A 27875-nucleotide genomic window follows, 5' to 3' on the forward strand; every position below is an offset into this window, starting at 1 on the left:
ACATGATATGTCTTAAAACAGTGACTGTAAAAAAGATTAATTCTATAAGTAATCTCTTTTTTCCTGATATTAGATCATTTAAACTCAATGTCACTAGGTTATATAGCTCTCAAGTTAAAAAAAATTATGAAATTCACAACTTAAAAAATACATTTGCATATATAAAATAGTTTATTTGGTCTATGAGTCTTTCAACTTCCACTATGTTAGGGTCAATGGAATATATATATATGAATATATATGTGTATATTTTTTAAAATTTTGATGAATCACTTTTCAAATAAGCTAAATGCAAAAATATAAGCAGATTTGTATGAGAAAATATCAACAAATATCCTAATCAATATAAAAGTTGGATGAACCACATGCTGAAAAAAAAAAACACTGAGGAGTAAATCCATAGGAGGATTGTAATATGCACAGATGGCAGGGGTGGTACTGATTGCTTTCCAGCCAGTACCTGTTCTGGAATGTATGAAGCCATATCTCCAGAATACCTTTAGTATATTAAGTGCTTGCTGCTGGCTGAAAAAAAAAATCTATGAATTTCCCTCTTAAAAGAAAATATTACCAGGTACCACTAAGTTAGAGGTTATAGTTGAACAATACAAAGAAAAGTACAGAGACCTTATTTTCGTAAGTAAACTCTATTAATATATGTAAAAAAAAAAAAAAAAAGCTGGAAGCTCTGAATTTAGAATAAGCTGAAGAGGAAGCCAGTGCTTTAGGTTGATGGCCAATAGCCCAGATAGGGAGCGACGTGGGAACATGAACTTCTCTCCCGACTGTTAATTATAATCTATAAACTGGTCCCCTTTGGTTCAAGGTACAGAAACTCAGTCAGGATTGTGTTGGGCACAGATGGTTGAATGATTGACTGCCTACCGTGTTTCTGCCAGTTTGGCGCATCCACCTACTTTTTTGTCCAGGTCTCTCTGAACTGAAAGATTGTATATGAGGAAAAAGACTGTATCACAACATGAAAAATAAAATATTTTTAATACATAGAAAGGGTCACACTGAAAAAAATTGGAAACGGTTTTTAAACTAAATAAAGTAATATATTTTCTTTCTCACATTCTTTATGTTTTAAATCATTATAGATTATGAAAAAAACTAAAGTGTTTATACTCTGAGGTAAGTTTTAACGATTAATCTGTAGAGTAACAAACTGCATCCACTTCTGTAATTTTAAAGTTCTGTATTTAAACAAATTCAGGGACATGTAATACCTTTTTTAAAATATAGAGTATCCCTTACCAGAAGCAACAGAGATTATGTTTAAAAATTTTATAAATGGTTAAATGTATATATATTTGAATTGATTTAATTTATTCTAGTATAAGGCAATGGCACCCCACTCCAGTACTCTTGCCTGGAAAATCCCATGGACAGAGGAGCCTGGAAGACTGCAGTCCATGGGGTCGCAGAAGGTCGGACACGACTGAGCGACTTCACTTTCACTTTTCACTTTCACGCATTGGAGAAGGAAATGGCAACCCACTCCAGTGTTCTTGCCTGGAGAATCCCAGGGACGGGGGAGCCTGGTGGGCTGCTGTCTATGGGGTCACACAGAGTCAGACACGACTGAAGTGACTTAGCAGCAGTATATTATTTAATGATAGTTTTCCACATAACGTCATAAACCTGAACACAGCATTCTAAGAATATTACTATGAAATTATTAGTCTAATAGTAATGTATTATTTAGAGTAGAATATTGTAATACTTTATAACAAATTAACTTCTATTTATTCAGATGATCAATCAGAATTGAAATTCACTGGCATAGTCTGAATCATATGATAAATAGACCATTTAAATGCAAGTCAAAATCTTGGTTTTGACTGATTTACTTCATGTGGTTGAGAAGAAACTACTGTTAAAAAGATAATGATTATAAAAGCATGTTGAATTTCATGAATGGACAGTGGAATATTATTACCTATATTTTCCAATAAGGATACTGTAGCAGTGAGTTGGTAACCAAAGGTATTTCTATTTCTTGACTGTAATTAGAAAAACATGACTGTTGTGAAATTATTTCACATGTGTGAGCTTTGGCTTACTTTAAGTGTTTAAATACAGCTAACAAGTTGGTTTATAGTGAAAAAAAAAAGTGAAGTCGCTCTGTCGTGTCTGAATCTTTGCGACCCCATGGACAGTGGAGCCTACCAGGCTCCTCTGTCCATGGGATTTTCCAGGCAAGAGTACTGGAGTGGGCTGCCATTTCCTATATCTATATGTTATTTTATAGGATATCATAGTTATGCATTATCTATATTTAATTGCATCTCCTTTTTATTTATAGACACATTGCAGACTGGGAGTTGGCCTTTTAACTCATTCATCTATGTATCCAGCCTTTATTTATTGTTCATGGTGTTTTCTCAAATGCATATTGAATTAAGGGCTGAGTGAATATATGTTTTGTAAAATTTGTATTAAAATTATCTTTTATTGTTTTGATGACTTTCCTTACTTTGATGGTACTGCATATTTTTGTCCTTTTATCTTGCATTTCTTGGAGCTTGCTAGTTTATCCTCTGCTGTGGGGATCTTTACAGTACTTCTTAGAGGAGCTGGAACATAGATTGGAAGTCCTGTTCATCTGGAAAGCAGTCTCATTTTCCTCATTTATATGTCACCCTGCATAGTTAAAAAAACAAAAACAAAAAATAGCCTTCAGTATCTTTAGTAAACACTTGTTCAGTATATGGTAAAAAGAACTTCAACACATTAAAATAATTCATAGATCAAAAGAAGGACCCATTAAATTATATTACAACAATGTATTTAACTCCAGTATTGGAGTTCTTCAATATTAGATTGAGGTTCTAACATATTTCTCAATGAAAGTTGTTTTATACTACTTTTGACTTGAATAGAATATTTAAAATATGGTATTTTGGCTTTTATATCAGTTACTAAGTTTTAATTGATTGACACTACCTCTCTTTAAAAAAGAAAAGCAAAGTATGAAAGAAAGTTGCAATGACCTCAGATTCCAGTACTTGCATTTTATCCTCAATCTTGATGACCTAGTTCTTTTTTTATTAACCTTTCAGAATGTCTTTTTAATGCATAAATTAAGAAGATTACATTCAATAATGACTAAAATCTCATCGAGCTAAAAAAATTCAATTAAGCACTCTAACCCTTGATGTTTTAAAATGATCACTGGCATTCAAGTGGTAATGTGCTTCTCAGAAATATCATTATGTCCCACTTCAAGCATGCAGTGTTCTTTGTAAATTCCAAACTTAGAAGAGTTATGCACGGTAACAAATATGCACTATAAATGAATATACACTGTGAAGACCCAGTAGTAGTATTAAAGTATTGTATATTATTTGTGAGTAGAAAAAATAATTTCTGAAATAGCATTGTCTTCATAATAAAAAATAATTATTCTAAAAGTCATCAGCCTTTCCAAATGTGATACAGGTCATTTTACATGTTTCTACTATGTTCAGATAGGCAAGTATTAATAACTTCAAATATTCAGCTTAATTCCAATATTTTGCTAATTACTAATATAAATCAAACAGTGTTATTTGATTTTCCCTGGATGTAGTCTAAATTTACTTTCTTAAAACATGAATTGAATTATTTGACATGTTGACTATCAATATCACTATGGATGTTTACAATTTTCCTTTTAAATGACCAGTATTGAAACATGTATATTAACATATGTGAAATAGATCACCAGTCCAGGTTCGATGCACGAGACAGGGTGCTCAGGACTGGTGCACTGGGATGACCCTGAGGGATGGGATGGGGAGTGAGGTGGGAGGGGGGTTCAGGATGGGGAACATGTATACACCCATAGCTGATTCATGATAATGTATCCAAAAACCACTACAATATTGTAAAGTAATTAGCCTCCAATTAAATAAATTCATTTTTTAAAGTATTATGAAAGATAATAGTGGCATTGAAACACAAAATAGTCCATGTTAACAATAAACTCACATAGTATATTTAAATTCATATAGAATATTCAAAGTAACTATGCAGCTTATATATTTCAGAAAAGTAGAGTTCATATTCTACAGAAATAACTCAAATATGTCATGAACTTGTTTTAATAGAAATTCTTTATGGATCAGATGATCAGGTGAATTATCATGATAGATTTTTTAAGTTGAGACACTTTATAAATAATGTTTGTTCTCAGGGAAGGACAGTTAATTTCATTATTATAAATGTTTCCACTGTGTTAAATAAGGGTATATCAAGAATTTCAAAGTGCCCTCTATTTTTTTTAAAGCTCTTCCAACGTTATGTACTGAACACTTGCATGAAAGCACCCAGATAGTTGTTAAATTCTCATGAGTCAATCTCACTGAAGATGAACTGTAATAGAGGTACTGTGATTTAAAGAACCAGTACACCAAGATCATTTTCTAGTCATTGACATATCAGTTATCAAAATATGATAAATCAAGTCAATTTTGGTTTTACAATGGTTGTATATATACATACATTTAGAAACTGAGCTTAAAGATTTTGTTGAAAAGCTGATTTGAATTGGCAGTTGCTACCCTTTTAAAACATTCAAACATATTTTGATTTAAAATCTCAGTAACATATCTCAACAATATGTATCAACTTAGATGCATTATGCTGATCTTTATATCTATTTTCAAACAGTTTCAGTTATTTGGCTTTTTCTTCACCTGTCTCCCTTAACTATTTTTCTAAAACAAAAAATTAAATAAAATAAATCCCAATGAAAGCAGTTATTTTATTTTTTCAGGAATCACTTAGTATGATCTTTAGAAATAACAAGTGCCTTTGAAATCTGATCTAATAAAAGGGTTTCATGCAACATTTGATGTCATCTTTCAAACCACAGTTCATCTCATGAACATGATATTTCCAATTAAGAACTACATGTTGCAAAAATGATTTGGTTCTCTGCAGCTCTGACTTCCATTAGATATTCAGTTATTAAAATCTGTTGAAGCTTAATTAAATAAACTTAATTAAATTTAGATTAACCCTTTTCAAGAAAGTATTATCTAAGTTACATTAAGTGAAGGGCAAAAGGAACTTTAACATCATCCTAAGGAAGCGTATACTTGAATGCTGCATTTAAGGAGATTACATTATTAAAATTTAAAAGCATACGGTTACAATTAAAAGGTAATCAAGTTCTTAATGTATCTCTCTTCAGAAATTCTGAGCTTCAGGTGGCATTATTATAGAGAGTGCCAAAATGTTTAATTTATTTCTCAGTTACCTCGCTGCCAACAGTTTCAGTGGTGACCTTTGAATACAAAATTGGACAGACTTGCATATTCTTTAACACAACATTTAATTGTATAATTGTATGTTCAGAAAGTATTTATTTCAGACTTTTGATCACTATTTAGAAGGAATCATTTCTAACTTTTAGGATTACTGTGTTAAAGGATTATTTTTATTGTTAAAGCAAATAGTTTTGTTGTTAACTGTATTATTCAGATAATGTTGTATTGCCTAAGTACAATAAACTGCAAAGGAACTTTCCATCTTATCATATAGTTATATCCCCAATCATATACAATTTGAGAGAAAGGGTAAAAAATGTAGTTTATAGAAAAACTTGTTAAATAGAAAATACCTGTTAAAAAAATAGGTCAAACGTATTTGATCTACATACATATTAATCACATCATTTTCTAACATGTATTATATAGACATACTTAGGCCTCTATGAATAATTTCTTTAAGAAAACCAACATAAACATCAGGATAAAAAGAATGCACAGAAAATGTTATTTATTTTATGGTTATTTACTTTAAAGTAAGCAAAGATTTGAACATAACTGAAGCAATGTAGCATGCACACATAATGCATACTCATAGTTAAATAGTTCAAACATTGAATGCAAATTGGGATTAATTGAAAAGTAAATATACCTGTCTTTTATTTACAGACATCATCCAGGGGCAAAAACTGTACCATGTATGTATACCTATGAGGAAAATAATAAAAACTATGAAGACCTAGGGTCTGTCAGGTACTGTAATGTGTAAAAAGGTCAGTTCCAAGGCATTAGGACTATTTGGGGACTGTAGGGAACTAGAAAGTACATGCTTAATCTAGAGAAATAGTGACCGTGATGGACAGATTGCGAGACACATAGCTCATGATGACTTAACTTCTTCTGGTTTTGCAGTTTTCTTTTTCCATCTCATGATAAATCACACAATTTCCTGTTGAAAGAACTCACCAAATTTTTACTGAATATTCATCTCTGTGCAAAAGCATCACTTTGCCAACCAAGGTCTATATAGTCAAAGCTACAGTTTTTCCAGTAGTCATGCACAGATGTGAGAGCTGGATCATAAAGAAGGCTGAGCACCAAAGAATTGATCCTTTTGAACTGTGGTGCTGGAGAAGACTCTTGAGAATCCCTTGGACCGCATGGAGATCAAACCAGTCAATCCTAGAAGAAATCAACCCTAAATATTCATTGGAAGGACTGATGCTGAACTTGAAGCTCCAGTACTTTGGCCACCTGATGCAAAGAGCCGACTCATTGGGAAAGACCCTGAGTCTGGAAAAGATTGAGGGCAGGAGGAGAAGGGGACAACAGAGGATGAGATGGTTTGATGACATCATTGACCCAATGGACATGAATTTGAGCAAACTATGGGAGATAGTGAAGGACAGGGAAACCTGGCACACTGCAATTCATGGAGTCACAAAGAGTTGAACACGACTTAGCAACTAAGCAACACAACAACATCTTTGTGCAGGCTTTACTTTAAGAGTTGAGGGTATAGCAGTAACAGAATCTGACCAAGTCTCTTTCCCTCTGGATCTTGAATCTAGTGAGAGAAACATATAATAAATAAAGGAACAATACCAATTATATGATATAATTGGACACATGCCTAACTATTGATAACAATATATTAGGAATATAAAGACTGTATAACAAAATGGTAGGCTTGTTTTAATCAAGGTGGTTTATCATATAAGAATGCATTGGACACTCAGTAATAAAATATTAATTTCAAATTGAATTTGCTAAAAGGCATTTTTTTTAATTTGCACAAAAAGTGAAATGCAGAATTAAACATTCTGGGTCTGGTGCAAGAATATGTTGCCAACCAAAAGCCATTCTCCATCTCACTTTCTTCCCTGCTTAAATTTCTTGATTTAATCATAAAGTAAATTAAGTTCCCAAAGCCTGAAATCATGAGGAACATTAAGCAATCAAAGGAAATTTTATTCTGGACATTGATTTCATGTAGTTGAGACTATGACTTTTCTTCAGGGGGTGTTATTTCAGTGCAAAAGGAGTTGCTCCGAAATGAAACTAGAGCAAAATCTATCTGTTGACAGATCCACATACTTAAAGCTTCTTTCCTCAAAAATGAATATAAACTAAGAGCCAAAATAGACCAGATATTTAGGAAAAGCACTCAGTATGAAAGACAAAAATATTTTTAAAGGGACAAACTGGAAACAGAAACAATGACATCACAGTCTTAAATAACAGTACTGGAATTTAGAAGACTATAGATCAATACCTTCAAAATCTGAGAAAAAATCATTTCCACCTTTGAACTTTAGACACAGTCGAATGATCAAATATGAGGATAAAGTAATTTTCAGTTTTCAAAGTTTTAAAAGTTGATTTCTCCTGAATGTAACTCAGGAAACTACTAGAAAATATGCCCCCCAAAATAATGATGTACTTAAAGAATATGGGATATTTTGCTATTATTCTAGCTATGAAAGTGAAAGCAAAGCAAAAGCAAAAGTTGCTCAGTCATACCTGACTCTTTGCAATCCCATGGACTATACAGTCCATGAAATTCTCCAGGCCAGAATAGTGGAGTGGGTAGCCTTTCCCTTCTCCAGGGGATCTTCCCAACACAGGGATTGAATCCAGTCTCTTGCATTGCAGGCAGATTCTTTACCAGCTGAGTCACCAGGGAAGCCCATTCTAGCTATAGTGGAGTTGATTTTTGTGTTTTTTATGATTAATTGATTATCAGGATGGTTTAAATTAAATTTAACTGAATATCTTCTGATGCATATTTAGATATAAGAAAAGGAAATTTGGGAATTACTGGATATATACTATAATTTCTTATTACTGTTCAGTCACCAAGTTCTGTCCAACTCTTTGTGATGACATGGACTGTAGCAAACCAGGCTCCGCTGTCCTCCACTATCTACCAGAGTTTACTACAACTCATGTTCATACAGTTAGTGATGCTATCTAACCATCTCTTCCTCTGTCACTCCCTTCTCCTTTTGCCTTCAGTCTTTCCCAGCATCAGGGTCCTTTCCAATGAGTCAGATCTTCACATCAGGTGGCCAAATTATTGGAACTTCAACTCAGCATCAGTTCTTCCAATGAATAGTCAGGGTTTATTGCCTTTAGGATTAACTTGATTGATCTTACAGTCCAGGGGACTCTCAAGAGTCTTCTCCAACACCACAATTGGAAAGCATCTGTTCTTCGCCACTCAGCTTTCTTTATGGTCCAACTTTCATATCCGTACATGACTATCAGAGAAACCAAGCTTTGATTATACAGACCTTTGTCGGCAAAGTGATATCTCTGGCTTTTAATATGCTGTCTAAGTTTGTCATAGCTTTTCTTCCAAGGAGCAAGTATCTTTACATTTCATGGTTGTATTCACCAATTACAATGATTTTGGAGCCCAAGAAAATAAAATATGTTCCCACTTCCACTTTCTGCCATGATGTGATGGGACCATGTGACATGATCTTAGTTTTTTTTAATGTTGAGTTTCAAGCCAACTTTCTCACTCTCCTATTCTCACCCTCATCAAGAGGCTCTTTAGTTCTCCTCATGCATGCCTTCTAAGTCAACTCAGTTCTGTTTGACTCTTTACAACTCTGTGGACTGCAGCCTTCCAGGCTCCTCTGTCCATGGGACTCCATTCAAGAATACTGGAGTGGGTTGCATGCCCTCCTCCAGGGGATCTCCCTGACCCAGATATCGAACCCACATTTCTTAGGTCTCCTACATTGGCAGGTGAGTTATTTACCATTAGCACCACCTGGAAAGCCCTTAGTTCTCTTCATTTTCTGCCATTAGAGTGGCATCACCTACGTATCTGAGATTGTTGATGTTTCTCTGGGCAATCTTAATTCCAGCTTATGATTCATTCACCGTGGCATTTCACATGATATATAAGTTCACATGCATATAAGTTAAATAAGCAGAGTGACAACATACAGCCTTGTCATATTCCTTTAACAATTTTACACAAGTCAGTTGTTCCATATCCAGTTCTAACTGTTGCTACTTGATCTGCATACAGATTTCTCAGGATATAGGTAATTTGGACTGGTATTCCCATCCATTTAAGAATTTTGCACAGTTTGTTGTGATCCACAAAGCCAAAGGCTTTGGCATAGTTAATGAAGTAGGAGTAGATGTTTTTCTGGAACTATCTTGCTTTCACTATGACCCAACGAATGTTGGCAGTTTTATCTCTGGTTTCTCTGCTGCTTTGAAACCCAGATTTTATATCTGGAAGTTCTCGGTTCACATACTGCTGAAGCCTAGCTTGAAAGATTTTGAGTATAACCTTGTTAGCGTGTGAAATGAGCCCAATTGCAGTTTGAACATTCTTTTGTATTGCCATTCTTTGAAATTGAAATGATAGCTGACCTTTTGAAGTCAGCTCCTGTGTTTTCCAAATTTGGTAATATATTGAGTGCAACACTTTAACGACACAATTTTTAGGATTTGAAATAATTCAGCTAGAATTCCTTCACCTCCACTAACTAGCTTTTTTCTTAGTAATGCTTCGTAAGACCCACTTGACTTCACATTCTAGGATGTCCAGCTCCAGGTGAATGACCACACCATTTTGGTTTTTTGGTCATTAAAAGTTTTTCTTGTGTAATTCTTCTGTGTATTCTTGTCACCTCTACTGCTTCTGTTAGGTCCTACTGTTTCTATGCTTTTTCATGTCCATCCTTGCATAAAATGCCCACTTGATCTCTCCAGTTTTCTTGAAGAGATCTCTAGTTTTTCTCATTCTATTGTTTTTCTCTATTTCTTTGCATTGTTAATTTAAAAAGGACTTATCTCTCTTTGCTATTCTCTGGAACCTTGTATTAGGATTGATCTCTCTCTCTCTCTCTTTCACTTCTGTATTCATCAGCTATTTGTAAGTGCTTTGCTTTCTTGCATATTTTTCCCTTTGGAATGGTTTGTTCACTCCCTCTCATCCAGTGTTATGAACCTCCGTCCACAGTTCTTCAGGCACTGTGTCTACCAGATCTAATCCCTTGGACCTCTTCATCACCTCCACTATGTAATAGAAAGGGATTTGACTTAGGTCATACCTGAATTGCCTAGTGGTTTTCCCTGCTTTCTTCAATTTAAGCCTGAATTTTGCATTGGTGGTGGTTTAGTCACTCAGTCATGTCTGACACTTTGCAACCCCATGTACTGTAGCCCACCAGGCTCCTCTGTCCATGGGATTCTCCAGGCAAGAACATCGGAGTGGGCTGCCATTTCCTTCTCCAAAATTTTGCATTAAAGGTCTCATTGTCCCAACCACAGTAAACTGCAGGTCTTGTTCTTGCTGACGGTATAGAGCTTCTCCATCTTTGGCTACAAAGAGTGTAATTAATCTGATCTGGATATTGACCATCTGTGATGTCCATGTATATAGTCCTCTCTTGGGTTGTTGGAAAAGGGTGTTTGTTTTGGCTGTGTGTTTCATTTACAAAACTCTGTTAGCCTTGTCCTACTTCATTTTGTACTCCAAGGCCAAACTTGCCTTTTACTCCAGGTATCTCTTGACTTCCTACTTTTGCACTGCAATTTCCTATGATGAAAAGGGCATCTTTTTTGGTGTCAGTTCTATAAAGTCTTGTAGGTCTTCATAGAACCAGTCAACTTTAGCTTCTTCAGCATCAGTGGTTGGGCATAGACTTGGATCACTGTGATGTGAATGAATGGTTTGCCTTGGAAATGGACCGAGATCATCCTGTCATTTGGAAACTGCACACAAGATTGCATTTCAGATTCTTTGTTGACTGTGAGAGTTACTCCATTTCTTCTAAGGGATTCTTGCCCACAGTATTAGATATAATGGTCATCTGCATTAAATTTGTACATTCCTGTCCATTTTTGTTCATTCATTCCTAAGCTATTGATATTTACTCTTGCCATCACCTGCTTGATTATGTCCAATTTATCTTGATTCATAGACCTAATATTCCAGGTTCCTATTGTTCTTTACACCATTGGACTTTACTTTCACCATAAGACACATCCACAACAGAGGGCCGTTTCTGCTTTAGGCCCTCCACTTCATTCTCTTTGAAGCTATTAGTAACTGTTCTCTGCTCTTCCCCAGAAACATATTAGACACATTCTGACTTGGGAGTGGGGGTGGGGCTTGTCTTCAAGTATCATATCTTTTTGCCTTTTCATACTGTACATGGGGTTCTCCAGACACAAATACTGGAGTGAGTTGCCTTTCCCTCCTCCAGTGGACTGCATTTTATCAGAACTCTTCACTAGGCCCCATCCATCTTTTGTGGCCCTGCACCACATAGCTTATATCTTTTGTGGCCCTGCACCACATGGCTTATAGCTTCATTGAGTTATGCAAGCCCCTTTGCCATGACAAAGCTATGATTCATGAAGGGCAGGTTACAATTAGCACTTACTAAATCGAAGGTTCAGTTTATTTCAGGTCAGTGGATGCTTATTAAACAAATCATAAATATAATATCCATTTTTGGTAGTTAGAAATGAGAAAACATAAGATAATATTTCTTATATATATGGAGGTCTTCCCCAATGGCTCAGGAGGTAAAGAATCTGCCTGCAATACAGGAGACATAGGAGACATGGGTCAGATACCTGTGTCAGGAAGATCCGCTGGAGGAATAAAAGGGCAACCCACTCCAGTATTCTTGCCTGAGAAATTGCATGGACAGAAGGTCCTGGTAAGCTATGGTCCATGGAGTCACAAAGAGTCAGACACAACTGAATGACTAAGCATGTATATATACATAGAGCTTATTATGATTTATATGTACATAGAGCTTATTATGATTTGGAGGGATATAAGATATATACATAAAGATATTCAAAACTGGTAATTTTGTAAGCCTTATGTTTTCTAATTTTAAGCAAGAATGAGAATATTTGTGTTGTTTGTTTAAACAGCAATTTCCACGGCCCACAGTCAAAGATTCTGATTGGGCAAATTTGGGAAAGAGCTCAGAGATCTACTCGGTTATTCTATTTCATATGATTTGTAGAGGAAGTTTGAGGAAAACTGTTTTAAACCTTCTAATGACATAATTGGAGAAGGAAATGGCAACCCACTCCAGTATTCTTGCCTGGGAAATCCCATGGACAGAGGAGCCTGGTGAGCTACAATCCATGTGGTCACCAAAGAGTTGGAAGGGACTTAGTGACTGAACACAAAATAAGGTTTTAAAATAAACGAGATCATACTTTATGTACCATTCTGTAATCTGATTTTTTTTATTATTGGGCTTCAATACCCTTCCACATTAGCTTATTTATAGACCTATTTCATTCTTCTTAATGATGACAGAGGATTCCACTGAACGGGTTCTCACTGTTACAAGTAATGCTGCAATAATAGTCTTATGCATAATCTTTAAACACATGTGCAAGTATTAGTGTAGGAATAGTACCTCACAGTAGAACTGCAAGGTCATATAGCATATATGTCTAACATGTTTTAACTTTTGATGAATTGTACTTCCCATTCCACAGATCCCTCCTGAAAGGCTGTACCACAGTTTGGGAGTATATTATGGATATATTTCTATGTAAACTTATGGGATCATTTTTAATGGCTGTATGATAGTACATTGTATGTTTATGCTATAGTTAACTTTTAAAATTTCTTATGATGAGTTTGGGTAAACTCTGGGAGTTGGCAACGGACAGGGAGGCCTGGCATGCTGCAGTCCCTGGGGTATCAAAGAGTCAGACACGACTGAGTAACTGAACTGAACTGAATGAAATAATTTATTCATTAGAAAGGGATATTACAATTTAGAAAAACAAATAAGGAAAGCTACAAAGAGGAACAGAAACAGGCTGGTCTAAGTACTGTGGCTATTGGATTTTCAATTCACTTGACACATATTTTTCTTGTTATAATAAATGTATCATCTTTTCATTTCAAGAAACTTCTACTGGATCATTCAAATAATACAACTTATTTTACTTTGATTACGTGCTAACTAAACATTCTTCAAGAGATGGGAATACCAGACCACCTAACCTGCTTCCCGAGAAATCTGTATGCAGGTCAAGAAGCAACAGTTAGAACTGGACATGGAACAACAGACTGGTTCCAGATCAGGAAAGGAGTACATCAAGCCTGTATATTGTCACCCTGCTTATTTAACTTATATCTCCAATACATCATTGGAAATGCTGGGCTAGATGAACCACAAGCTGGAATCAAGATTGCTGGGAGAAATATCAGTAACCTTGAATATGCAGATGGCACCACCCTTATGGCAGAAAGCCAAGAGGACTATCCTCTTGATGAAAATGAAAGAGGACAGTGAAAAGTTGGCCTAAAACTTAACATTCAGAAAACTAAGATCATGGCATCTGGTCCCATCACTTCATGGCAAATACATGGGGAAATAATGGAAACAGTGGGAGACCTTATTTCTGGGGGCTCCAAAATTACTGCAGATGGTGACTGCAGCCATGAAATTAAAAGATGCTTGCTCTTTGGAAGAATGGCTGTGACCAACCTAGACAGCATATTATAAAGCAGAGACATTTCTTTGCCAACAATGGTCTGTCTAGTCAAAGCTATGTTTTCCAGTAGTCATGTATAGATGTGAAATTTGGACTATAAAGAAAGCTGAGCACCAAAGAATTGATGCTTTTGAACTGTGGTGTTGGAGAAGACTCTTGAGAGTCCCTTGGACTGCAAGGAGATCCAACCAGTCAATCCTAAAGGAAGTCAGTCCTAAGTATTCATTGGAAGGACTGATGTTGAAGCTGAAATTCCAATACTTTGGCCACCTAATGTGAAGAACTAACTCATTTGAAAAGACCCTGATGCTGGAAAAGATTAAATAAAGGCAGGAGGAGAAGGGAACGACAGAAGATGAGATGGTTGGATGTCATTACCAACTTGATAGACATGAGTTTGAGTAAGCTCTGGTAGTTGCTGATAGACAGGGAAGTCTGGTGTGCTGCAGTCCATGGGTTTGCAAAGAGTCAGACACAACTGAGTGACTGAGCTGAACTGAAGAATCATTCAGGTCATTCGCCTTCACTTGCCATGGCCTACAGGGAAAGAGTATATGTATATATCCACACTAGTATTCAGACTACTCTACACCTGTGTTGAACACAGTAAATTAAACTATAACACCAATTTTTATATCCATTTTTTGTGCTTTGTTAATATTAGATGATATGCTTGAATCTAATTAACACTGAAATACTGCAAGATTGTGTATTTCTGAACCTCTGAGGTCAAATCCTAGACTTCAGTGAATTCAATAAATTAAATGTTATGTTTTGAGGCTTCTTGTCATTAAACCAGTTGGGCTGAACTAATGACATCCTTATTGTATCGTTGACTTTTCTTTCCTGCTTATCTTAGTGCAAGAGAAAATATACTCACCAGGAAAAGTTAAAGAAGGTCAGAGAGGGCATATGATCATGCTTTAGAAAACTGTATAAAAGTCGTTAAGAATACAAGTAACATGGTAAATAAGCATATAATTATGAAGAAAATAAGTTGAGCAAGCCAGAAAAGAAGAATATGGTAGTGAACCATAAATAAAATAAATTTGTTCAGAACATTGGGTTCATTGAAGGAGAGGGAAAAAGAAAAGGGAAAATTGGATTTTGTATTGTGGTTAGTTTATGGAGTCACTCTAGCACAACAGTAAGAAAATTGTATTCGTTATAGGTATACTCAATATTGTCAAATGTAATAGTGTAGAATTGACCAAAATAACCAGCTAGATCTACCAAATATATGTTTTGATTTAAAAAAAAAAAAAACATTAAAATTGTTTATAAATACCTAGGAAGGGATTTCAATATAGGGAAGTGCTTTTATATTATGCATATTTAAAATGTTATTTGAAGTTATACTTATGTCGTCTCTTTGGTTTCATAGAAATGAGCCCCAGTGAATAACAATGATAATTTAGGAGTTATTCTATCTTATTAGGTAGGCTGAACATTAATACCACACTCCAGCCCCTACTTTATGCCATGGGCATTTGTTTCACCTAAACCTATAGGGTCTATAACTTCTACTCCAGTTCTCATCATCAAGGATATGTTAAGCTGATAATTAAATTACATGTTTATATTTGTTGCAATGAATATCCCTAACCCAAATTTTTCTTATGTTTGTCTGAAGTCAAAATAACTGTTAATTGTAATTAACAGAAATCCTTTTCCCCATAATATATTTTATACTTGTATTTGTCCTTGATTAGAACATCTTTATCATGGAACACTGAATCAGTGGGCCTCTGGTAACCGCATAACTTCCTTTAGAGACTTCATAAAAATAGGCCTTTGCCTTAAAGAATAATGGAATTTATATCTTAGTACTTTGACATCTTGAGTCCAAAGGAGATAAGAATAATCATTCATTAACCATTTTCCTATTAACAAATAGATGCAAAGATATTATTCTCTTATTTTTCCTCCCAGATGACTTTGAAAATTAAAGTCATAAATAAAGTGAGGGGGAGGAAAAAGATCATATTTTCTACAAAATCCAAAAACAACTCATGCAGAATTTTTGATTGAACTTTGTGCTCACTGTAATGGAGAGATTAATAAAATCATTCCTCATTACTAAGACATGTCAATCCTTTAATACATTTAACTTTTCCATAATATGCTTCTCTTTGACTCAACTGACCTTGTGGCAAATGTCCTCTGTGTGCCTTTTCCTGCATAGCAATTATGGATTTGATAATATAACTGAAATCTTCTCTCATTTTTAATAATAAAATGAAGACTAATAGTACATGGATTCTGAAACAAATATTCATACACTTATCTGTAAATGTTTAGATATAATTATATTTTCTTAACAGGTCTGTGAATTATTTCCCAACTGAAATTAAGTTCTTAATAATACTGCCCTTGTAAAGCATATAATGCCACCAAAGACATCTCTGGTCAGAACTGGGTTATGCCCCATTTAGAAAGACAATAAAAGAACTGAAATTAATATAATTGGATTTGTGAAGTCTTTAATTCCACTAATACCTATTTTCTAATATTTCAACAGACTAGATCTCAATTTTCTAACTGAACCTTTATATTTCACTGTTATTTTACCACTTATATTTGTTATTTTTAAATAGAACAAGGTTAGAAAAAAGAATACAAAATACCAATGTATTGGTAGTCAAAAACTATTGAAATATTTGCATATTTGCTTACATTGAGTGGGCTATATGCATAGGTATAGGTATTATAGATTCTACCCTGCATCATTTTTCTGTAAGTAGTAATGAATTGCAATCATTCCACAGTATCCTCTGGGGATTGGTTCCAGGAACACATAGCTAAATCTGTGGATGCTCAGGTCCATTATAAAATTCAGTTCAGTTCAGTTAGTTGCTCAATCGTGTCCCACTCATTGCGACCCCATGGACTGCAGCACATGAGGCTTCTCTGTCTATCACCAATTCCAGAGCTTGTTCAAACTCATGTCCATCGAGTTAGTGATGACATCCAGCCATCTCATCCTCTGTCAATCCTTTCTCCTCCTGCCTTTAATCTTTCCCAGCATCAGGGTCTATTCTAATGAGTCAGTTCTTAGCATCAGATTGAAAAATATTGGAACTTCAGCTGCATCATCAGTCCTTCCAATGAATATGCAAGACTGATTTCCTTTATTTTGACTGGTTTGATCTCCTTGTAGTCAAAGGGACTCTATAACACCACAATTTAAAGGTATTAATTCTTTGGCACTCAGCTTTCTTTATAGTCTAACTCAGACATCCATAAATGATTCCTGGAATAAACTATAGCTTTGACCAGATGGACCTTTGTCAGCAAAGTAATATCTCTGCTTTTTAGTGTGCTGTCTAGTCAGGTCACAGCTTTTCTTCCAAGGAGCAAGCGACTTTTAATTTCATGGCTGCAGTTACCATCTGCATTGATTTTGGAGCCCAAGAAAATAGTCTGTCACTGTTTCCATTGTTTCCCCTTCTATCTGCCATGAAGTGATGGGACCAAATGCCATCATCTTTATTTTTTGAATGTTGAGCTTTAAGATAGCTTTTTCACTCTCCTCTTTCACTTTTGTCAAAAGGCTTTTTAGTTCTTTTTCTTGGCTTTCTGCCATAAGAGTGGTGCCATCTGCATATCTGAGGTTATTAATATTTCTCCCAGCAATCTTGATTCCAGCTTGTGCTTCATCCAGCCCAGCATTTCATATGATGTACTCTGCATATAAGTTAAATAAGCAGGGTGACAATATACAGCTTTGATGTCCTCCTTTCCTTATTTGGAACCAGCCCATTGTTCCATGTCCAATTCTAACTGTTGCTTCTTGACTTCCATACAGATTTCTCAGGAGGCAGATCAGGTGGACTGGTATTCCCATCTCTTTTAGAATTTTTCAGTTTGTTGTGATCCACACAGTCAAAGGCTTTGGCATAGTCAATGAAGCCAAAAAGGATGTTTTTCTGGAATTTTCTTGCTTTTTCTATAATCCAACAGATGTTGGCAATTTGATCTCTGGTTCTGCTGCCTTTTCTAAATCTATCTTGAACATTTGGAAGTTCTTGGTTCACATTTTTTTTTTTTTGTATATTATATTTTATTTTATTTTATTTATTTATTTTGTTGGCTACAAACTGTTTTTATTTTTTTATTTTTTTTACAATTTTTTTTTCTCCTTTGGTTTCTTTTTTTTTAATTTTTTTTTTTTTTGCTTTGCAATATTGTATTGGTTTTTCCATACACACATATTGTCGAAGCCTAGCTTGGAGAATTTTGAGCGTTACTTTGCTAGCATATGAGATGAGTGTAACTGTGCGGTAGTTTTAACATTCTTTGGCATTACTTTTCTTTGGGATTGGAATGAAAACTGACCTTTTCCAGTCCTGTGGCCACTGCTGAGTTTTCCAAATTTATTGGAATATTGAGTGCAGCATCATCTTTTAGGATTTGCAATAACTCAGCTGGAATTCCATCACCTCCACTAGCACTGTTTGCAGTGATGCTTTCTAAGGCCCACTTGACTTCACACTCCAGGATATCTGGTTGTATGTGAGTGATCACACCATCGTGATTATCTGGGTCATTAAGATCTTTATTGTATAGTTCTTCTGTGTATTCTTGCCACCTCTTCTTAATATCTTCTGCTTCTGTAAGTTCTGAAACATTTCTATCCTTAATTGTGCCCATCTTTGCATGAAATGTTCCCTTGGTATCTCTAATTTTTTTGAAGAGATATCTAGTCTTTCCCATTCTATTGTTTTCCTCTTATTTCTTTGCATTGATCACTGAGGAAGGTTTTCTTATCTCTCCTTGCTAATCTTTGGAACTCTATATTCAGTTCGGTATATCTTTTCTTAACTCCTTTGCCTTTCACTTCTCTTCATTTCTCAGCTATTTGTAAGGCCTCGTCCGGCAACCAGTTTGCCTTTTTGCATTTCTTTTTTTGGGTATTGCTTTGATCCCCGCCTCCTATACAATGTCATGAACCTCTATCCATAGTTGTTCAGGCACTCTGTCTATCAGATCTAATCCCTTGAATCTATTTATCACTTCCACTGTATAATCATAGGGATTTGATTTAGGTCATACCTGAATGGTCTTGCGGTTTTCCCTACTTTCTTCATTTTTAGTCTGAATTTGGCAATAAGGAGTTCATGATCTGAGTCACAGTCAGGTCCTGGTCTTGTTTTTGCTGACTGTATAGAGCTTCTCCATCTTCAGCTACAAAGAATATAGTCAATCTGATTTTGATATTGACAATCTGGTGATGTCCATGTGTAGAGTCTTGGCTATTGGAAGAGGGTGTTTGTTATGATCAGTGCATTCTCTTGGCAGAACTCTGTTAGCCTTTGTCGTCCTTCCTTTTGTACTCCAAGGCCAAATGTGACTGTTACTCAATGTATCTCTTGACTTCCTACTTTTGCATTCTAGTCCCCAGTGATGACAAGGACATCTTTTTTGGGTGTCAGTTCTAGAAAGGCTTGTAGGTCTTCATAGAACCATTCAACTCCACTTCTTCAGCATTAGTGATTAGAGCATAGACTTGGATAACTATAATATTGAATGGTTTACCTTGAAAATAAACAGAGATCATTCTGTTGTTTTTGAGATTGCCCCCAATTATTGTCTTTCGGACTCTTTTGTTGACTATGACAGCTATTCTGTTTCTTCTAAGTGATTCTTGACCACAGTAGTAGATATAATGCTCATCTGAATGCTCATTCTGGTCCATTTTAGTCTCTGATTCCTAAAGTGTCGATGTTCACTCTTGCCATCTTCTATTTGATCACTTCCAATTTACGTTGATACATTGACCTAACGTTCCGGGTCCCTATGCAATATTGTTCTTTACAGCATCAGACTTTACTTCCATCACCAGTCACATCCACAACTGGGTGCTGTTTTTGTTTTGGCTCTGTCTCTTCATTCTTTCTGGAGTTATTTCTTCAGTAGCATATGGGCACTTACCGACCTGGGGAGTTCATCTCTTAGTGTCCTATCTTTTTGCCTTTTCATAATGTTCATGGGTTTCTTTAAGACAAGAATACTGAAGTGGTTTGCCATTCCCTTCTCCAGTGGACCACATTTAGTCAGAACTCTCTGCCATGACCCGTCCATCTTGGGTAACCCTACAGGGCATGGCTCATAATTTCATTGAGTTATACAAGGCTGTGGTCCATGTGATCAGTTTGGTTAGTTGTCTGTGATTGTGGTTTTCATTATGTCTGCCCTCTGATGAATAAGGATTAGAGGCTTGTGGAAGCTGCCTGATGTGAGGGACTGTGTGTGTGTGGGGGAATCTGAGTCTGGTTCTGATGGGTGGGGTCATGATCAGTAAATCTTTAATCCAATTTTCTGTTGATGGGTGGGGCTGTGTTCCCTCCTTGTTGTTTAGCCTGAAACCAAACTATGGTAGGGGTAATGGCAGTAATGGCGACCTCCTTCAAAAGGCCTTAGGCCAGTGCTGTTGTATTCAGTATCCCTGAGCCTGAGGCAGGCCACTGTGGACCCACACCTCTGCAGGAGACTCCTGGACACTCACAGCCAAGTCTAGCTCAGTCTTGTGGGGTCACTGCTTCTTTCTTCTGGGTTCTGGTGTGCACAAGGTTTGGTCTGTGCCCCCAAGAGTCTGTTTCCTCAGTCCTATGGAAGTTCTTTAAATCCCACTGGTCTCCAAAGTCAAATCCGTGGGGATTCTCATTCCCTTTTCTGGATCCCCAAGTTGGGAAATCTGTAATGGGTCCTAGAACTCTTGTACCAGTGAGAACTTCTTTGGTATAATTGTTCTCCAGTTAGTGGGTCATCTGCTTGGTGGCTCAGTGGTGGGACTCACACACCATGCCTCTCAGGTCTGTTGCAGCCAGAGCCCCTGTCCACGTGGCAGATTACTGCTGGCTTGTGCCTCTGCAGGAGGCACTCAAACACTCAAAGGTAGGTCTGACTCAGTCTCTGTGGGGTCTCTGGGTCCTGGTGTACACAGATTTTTTGAGCCCTCCGAGCATCTCTGGCAGGTATGGGGTTTGATTCTAAATGTTATTTCTCCCCTCCTACCATCTTGTTGGGATTTATCCTTTGCCCTTGGATATGGGGCTTCTGTTTTTGGTGGGATCCAACATTCTCTTATTGATGGTTGTTGAGCCATGAGTTGCAATTGTGGAGTTCTTGCAGTAGAAAATGAGTACATGTCCTTCTACTCTGCCATCTTTTTACCTTTGTAATTATATAAATTGGCTACATTTATATAGATATATATAGTTAGATATAGTTATATACCTTTAGTTATAGATATAACTATGTTAAGTCACTTCAGTCATGTCCGACTCTGTGCGACCCCATAGACGGCAGCCCACCAGGCTCCCCCATCCCTGGGATTCTCCAGGCAAGAGCACTGGAGTGGGTTGCCATTTCCTTCTCCAATTCATGAAAGTGAAAAGTGAAAGTGAAGTCATTCAGTCGTGTCTGACCCTCAGCGACCCCATGGACTGCAGCCTTCCAGGCTTCTCCGTCCATGGGATTTTCCAGGCAAGAGAACTGGAGTGGGGTGCCGTTGCCTTCTCCAGATATAACTACAGATATAGTTATATACCTTTCCAAATTCAATTTCTTTCCAAGTGGGTCTTAATCTCATAACTCTTTGAATATGTTTTGATTCATCACCTTGAAGTCCTAATCTTCTACATAGTGAATCAGTTTTTTTTTTTTTTCATATTCATTGTTTCTTCTGTATATGCCATTTGCCACCAAAATATTGAAAGTTTTCTTACTCATTTTCTTGGGTAATTGCAGCATAGCTTATATACTCTCAGAATAAAGCTCTCCACTGAAAGATACCCTCTGTAGTTTCCACCCCATTGAAGGATTAAAAAAAAAAAAAAGCAATTCTGCAGGTTTTCTAGTTACATGCCAAATTATTTTCACAACATCTTAATTTCAACATGTTGACAAAGTTGACTTAAAGAAATGTGACTTTAAAACTTATATATATATACGTGAAATTTTATTTTTATGAGATCTTCCTTACAAATCCAATTTCTATTTAAATAAGTCCATGTACCTCTAAGGGTGTGGTTCAAAGGTATTTTTCAGTTTTTATCTCTCCTATAAAACTCTGTCTTTTCTTATAAAAGAAAAAATAAAGTCCTGAAAGGGGTATTAAGAAATCATTTGATCCCTGCCTGCTTGCCTTGGGAAAATTAAGTCCTCTCAGATGAATGTCTGCCTTATCCTTAAAACTCTCCAGGGAAGAAGTCCTCTATCAGCAACCTATTTCTGATAAAAAAAAAAAAAAAAAAAAAAAAAAAATCCGGGGTCAAAATGATGCCTTCTATTTCCATTTAGATGCTCTTAGGATTTTGTAGTTTAGTCACTAAGTCGTGTCTGACTCTTGGTGATCCCATGGACTGCAACATGCCTGTCCTTCACTATCTTCCAGAGTTTGCTCAAACTCACATCCATTGAGTCAGTGATGCTATCCAACCATCTCATCCTCTGTCATCCCTTTCTCTTCCTGCCTTCAATCATTCCCAGACTTGGGGTCTTTTCCAATGAGTCAGTTCTTCGCATTAGGTGGTTAAAGTATTAACACTTCAGCTTCGGCCTCAGTCCTTCTAATGAATATTCAGAGTTTATTTCCTTTAGGATTGGCTACTTTGATCTCATTACAGTCCAATGGACTCTCAAGTGTCTTCTCCAGGATTTAGCTATTAAAAAATTACTCTGGATGAGTTCCTAAGATCATGACACCAATGCTAATTTCTAATAACATTTCCACTAGTGATTTCTTAATTCTTTATAACGTTTTGAAATTTGGAAGATTACAATAAACTGCTTCTTTTGTATACAGATTGCCTGATTGTTCTGAAATACAAGAAATGCAGTGGATATATAAACTAGATGGCAAGTGAATTCAGTCAACTTAAAAAGTAACAGGTTACATCCTTTTCATTAAACAAGTGCTTTGGTTGTCTTCTCTGGTCATTATGCTTTCTCAGATAAGCTATTGTAAACATTTTGGTTGCATTCTTTATACTTATGTTGATTACATATCACTGATAATATTCTTCTTGAACCACATTGATTGTATGAACCAATAAAACTAGTAATGTGTGTTTTCCCTAAGATAGGAGCATCCTTGACTATAGATATAAATTCTCTAGAGATGTTTATTGAATAAACCTGAAATTTATATAAAGAAAACAAGGAATAATCATTTCATGAGACATGATTTTGAAAGGCATAGATACATACATAAGGATACCGACATGCACACGTACACATTCACACACAAACACACAATAAAAACAGCCAATTACTAAATATTTCAAAAACTGTAGCCACAGGTATCAGCCTAAGAATAGTCCTGAAAAACAACATATCAAGGTCAATACCCTGGGCTCAAATGAATACTTTAGAATATATAGCCATCATCCATTTTTGAAAGATATACTCTATTTTCTATAACACCATAAGGCAACCTGATTTTATGTGCTTGATGCAGTTCATCAATGACATACATGTTGAACACTGTAGAACTTAATTGTTCTCATTACATTTCCTAATATTCTGTCTATAGGTAGCTCAGGAATTTACCTCATTACTAATTTGAATATAGAGTCTAAGAAAAATAAAATTTAAGCTTTAAATTTTAATTCATAAAATTGATCATAAGGTGGGAGAAATTTTATGTAAGAGTGTTCAGTTGCTCAGAGGTGGCTTGAACAAAAATCTGTGTATAATTCTGACTTTAATTTGTGTTTTATTCCAATCGTATGGCCATATTTGGTTGAGCTTCCCAGGTGGCTTTGTGGTAAGAATATGCCTGCCAACACAGGAGCTACAGGGGACCTGAGTTTGATCCCTGAGTCTGAAAGACACCCTGGAATAGGAAATTCCACCCCACTCCAGTATTCTTGTCTGGAAAGTTACATGGACAGAGAAGCCTGGTGGTCTACCGTCGACAGGGTCACAACATGTCAGACATGACTGAGCATGCATGCAGTATGGCCATATTTAGATACCGCCACTGGACATAGTCTCAGCAAAAATGCCTGAAAGAAATTATGTTTTCCTGTTTATTCACTTTTTGTTTCTGATGTACAGCAAAGTGATTCAGTTTTTTATATATATATAAATAAATATATAAATATATTTATGTATATTTAAATATACAAATATAAATATATATTTATAAATTTATAATATATTATAATATATAATATAAATATGTATTTATAATATAAATATAAGTATATTTTATATATTCATAAATATAAATATATTTATATACTTATATATATTTATATAAATATATAAATATTTATATATATATTCTGTTTCCTATTCTTTTCAATTATGTTTTAATACAGGAAATTAAATATAGTTCTCTGTGCTATACAATAGGAGTTTGTTGTTTTATCCTTTCTATATGTAATATTTTGCATCTTCTGGCCCCAAACTTCTGATTCAACCTGCCCCCTTCCGTCCCATTGGCAACAAGAACTGTGTTCTCTGTGTCATGACTCTGGTTCTATTTCACAGATAAGTTTATTTGTGCCATGTTTTGGATATTTTAGATTCCACATCAGTAATATCATACGGTGTTTGTCTTTCTCTTTCTGACTTACTTAGATTAGTACAGTAACCTCTAAATCCATCCATGTTGCTGCAAATGGCATTATTTTATTCTTTTTTATGATTGAGTAGTATTGCATTTTATGTATGTACACATATATATGTATATATCTTCTATATCCATTCATATATATATATATGTGTACATATACACACACATACATGTCTTCTCAATACATATATCTGTTGACATGTACACACACATTTATATATCTTCTCTATCCTTTCATCTGTTGACAGGTATTTAGGTTGTTTCCAGACCTTGGCTATCATAAATAGTGCTATAAATATAAGGATGTGTATAACTTTTCAAATTATAGTTTTGTCCAAATATATGCCCAAGAGTGGGATTGTGGGATCACATGGCAACCCTATTTTTATGAACTCCTCTTTTAAAATATCAGTTCAGATCAGTTCAGTCACTCACCGTGTCTGATTCTTTGCGACCCCATGAATCGCAGCACGCCAGGACTCCCTGTCCATCACCAACTCCCAGAGTCCACCCAAACCCATGTCCATCAAGTCAGTAATGCCATCCAACCATCTCATCCTCTGTCGTCCCCTTCTCCTCCTGCCCCCAATCCCTCCCAGTATCAGGGTCTTTTCCAATGAGTAAACTTCTCACATAAGGTGGCCAAAATATTGGAATTTCAGCTTTAACATCAGTCCTTCCAATGAACACCCAGGACTGGTCTCCTTCAGAATGGACTGGTTGGATCTCCTTGCAGTCCAAGGGGCTCTCAAGAGTCTTCTTCAACACCACAGTGAAAAGCATCAATACTTTGGCGCCCAGCTTTCTTCACAGTCCAACTCTCACATCCATACATGACCACTGGACAAACCATAGCCTTGACTAGACAGATCTTTGTTGGCAAAGTAATGTCTCTGCTTTTTAATTAATATGCTGTCTAGGTTGGTCATAACTTTCCTTCCAAGGAGGAAGCATCTTTTAATTTCATGGCTGCAATCACCATCTGCAGTAATTTTGGAGCCCAGAAAAATAAAGTCTGACACTGTTTCCACTGTTTTCCAATCTATTTGCCATGAAGTGATGGGACAAGAGGCCATGATCTTAGTTTTCTGGAAGTTAGGCTTTAAGCCAACTTTTTCACTCTCTTTCGCTTTCATCAAGAGGCTCTTTAGTTCCTCTTCACTTACTGCTGTAAGGGTGGTATAATCTGCATATCTGAGGTTATTGATATTTCTCGCGGCAATCTTGATTCCAGCTTGTGCTTCTTCCAGCCCAGTGTTTCTCATAATGTGCTCTCATATAAGTTAAATAAGGACAATGACATATACAGCCTTGATGTACTCCTTTTGCTACTTGGAACCAGTCTGTTGTTCCATGTCCAGTTCTAACTGTTGCTTCCTGACCTGCATACAGGTTTCTCAAGAGGCAGGTCAGGTGGTCTGTTATTCCCATCTCGTTCAGAATTTTCCACAGTTTATTGTCATCCACACAGTCAAAGGCTTTGGCACAGGTAATAAAGCAGAAATAGATGTTTTTCTGGAACTCTCTTGCTTTTTTGATGATCCAGAGGATGTTGGCAATTTGATCTCTAGTTCCTCTGCCTTTTCTAAAACCAGCTTGAACATCAGGAAGTTCATGGTTCACGTATTGCTGAAGCCTGGCTTGGAGAATTTTGAGCATTACTTTACTAGCGTGTGAGATGAGTGCAATTGTACGGTAGTTTGAGCATTCTTTGGCATTGCCTTTCTTGGGATTGGAATAAAAATTCCTGTGGCCACTGCTGAGTTTTCCACATTTGTTGGCATATTGAGTGCAGCACTTTCACAGAATCATCTTGCAGGATTTGAAATAGCTTAACTGGAATTCCATCACCTCCACTAGCTTTGTTCATAGTGATGCTTCCTAAGGCCCACTTGGCTTCACATACCAGGTTGTCTGGCTCTAGGTGAGTGATCACACCATTGTGATTATCTTGGTCGTGAAGATCTTTTTTGTACAGTTCTTTTGTGTATTCTTGCCACCTCTTCTTAATATCTTCTGCTTCTGTTAGGTCCATACCATTTCTGTCCTTTATCGAGCCCATCTTTGCATGAAATGTTCCTTTGGTATCTCTAATTTTCTTGAAGAGATCTCTAGTCTTTCCCATTCTATTGTTTTCCTCTATTTCTTTGCATTGATCCCTGAGGGAGCTTTCTTATCTCTCCTTGCTATTCTTTGGAACTCTGCATTCAGATGTTTATATCTTTCCTTTTCTCCTTTGCTTTTCGCTTCTCTTCTTTTTACAGCTATTTGTAAGGCCTCCTCAGACAGCCATTTTGCTTTTTTTCATTTCTTTTCCATGGGGATGTTCTTGATCCCTTTCTTTTGTACAATGTCACGAACCTCATTCCATAGTTCATCAGGCACTCTATCAGATCTAGTCCCTTAAATCTATTTCTCACTTCCACTGTATAATCATAAGGGATTTGATTTAGGTCATACCTGAATGGTCTAGTGGTTTTCCCTACTTTCTTTAATTTCAGTCTAAATGTGGCAATAAGGAGTTCATGATCTGAGCCACAGTCAACTCCTGGTCTTGTTTTTGCTGCCTATATAGAACTTCTCCATCTTTGTCTGCAAAGAATATAATCAATCTGATTTCAGTGTTGACCATCTGGTGATGTCCATGTATAGAGTTTTCTCTTGTGTTGTTGGAAGAGGGTGTTTGCTATGACCAGTGCGTTTTCTTGGCAAAACTCTATTAGCCTTTGCCCTGCTTCCTTCTGTACTCCAAGGCCAAATTTGCCTGTTACTCCCGGTGATTCTTGACTTCCTACTTTTGCATTCCAGTCCCCTATAATGAAAAGGACATCTTTTTTGGGTGTTGGTTCTAAAAGGTCGTGTAGGTCTTCATAGAACCGTTCAGCTTCAGCTTCTTCAGTGTTACTGTTGGGGCATTGGCTTGGATTACCGTGGTATTGAATGGTTTGCTTTGGAAATGAACAGAGATCATTCTGTCGTTTTTGAGATTGCATCCAAGTACTGTGTTTCGGACTCTTTTGTTGACCACGATGGCTACTCCATTTCTTCTTAAGTGATTCCTGCCCACAGTAGTAGATATTGTGGTCATCTGAGTTAAATTCACCCATTCCGGTCCATTTTATTTTGCTGATTCCTAGAATGTCGTCGTTCACTCTTGCCATCTCCTATGTGACCACTTCCAATTGGCCTTGATTCATCGACCGTACATTCCAGGTTCCTATGCAATATTGCTCTTTACAGCATCAGACCTTGCTTCTATCACCAGTCACATCCACAACTGGGTATTGTTTTTCTTTTGGCCCCATCCCTTCAATCTTTCTGTAGTTATTTCTCCACTGATCTCCAGTAGCATATTGGGTACTTCCCGACTTCGGGAGTTCCTCTTTCAGTATCCTATCATTTTGCCTGTTCATGGGGTTCTCAAGGGAAGAATACTGAAGTGGTTTGCCATTCCCTTCTCCAGTGGACCACATTCTGTCAGACCTCTCCACCACGACCCTCCCATC

Source organism: Bos grunniens, chromosome 12 (genome assembly GCF_055505025.1).
Source record: "Bos grunniens cultivar Pamir isolate PY7600 chromosome 12, Bosgru_T2T1.0, whole genome shotgun sequence".
Classification (NCBI taxonomy): Eukaryota; Metazoa; Chordata; class Mammalia; order Artiodactyla; family Bovidae; genus Bos; species Bos grunniens.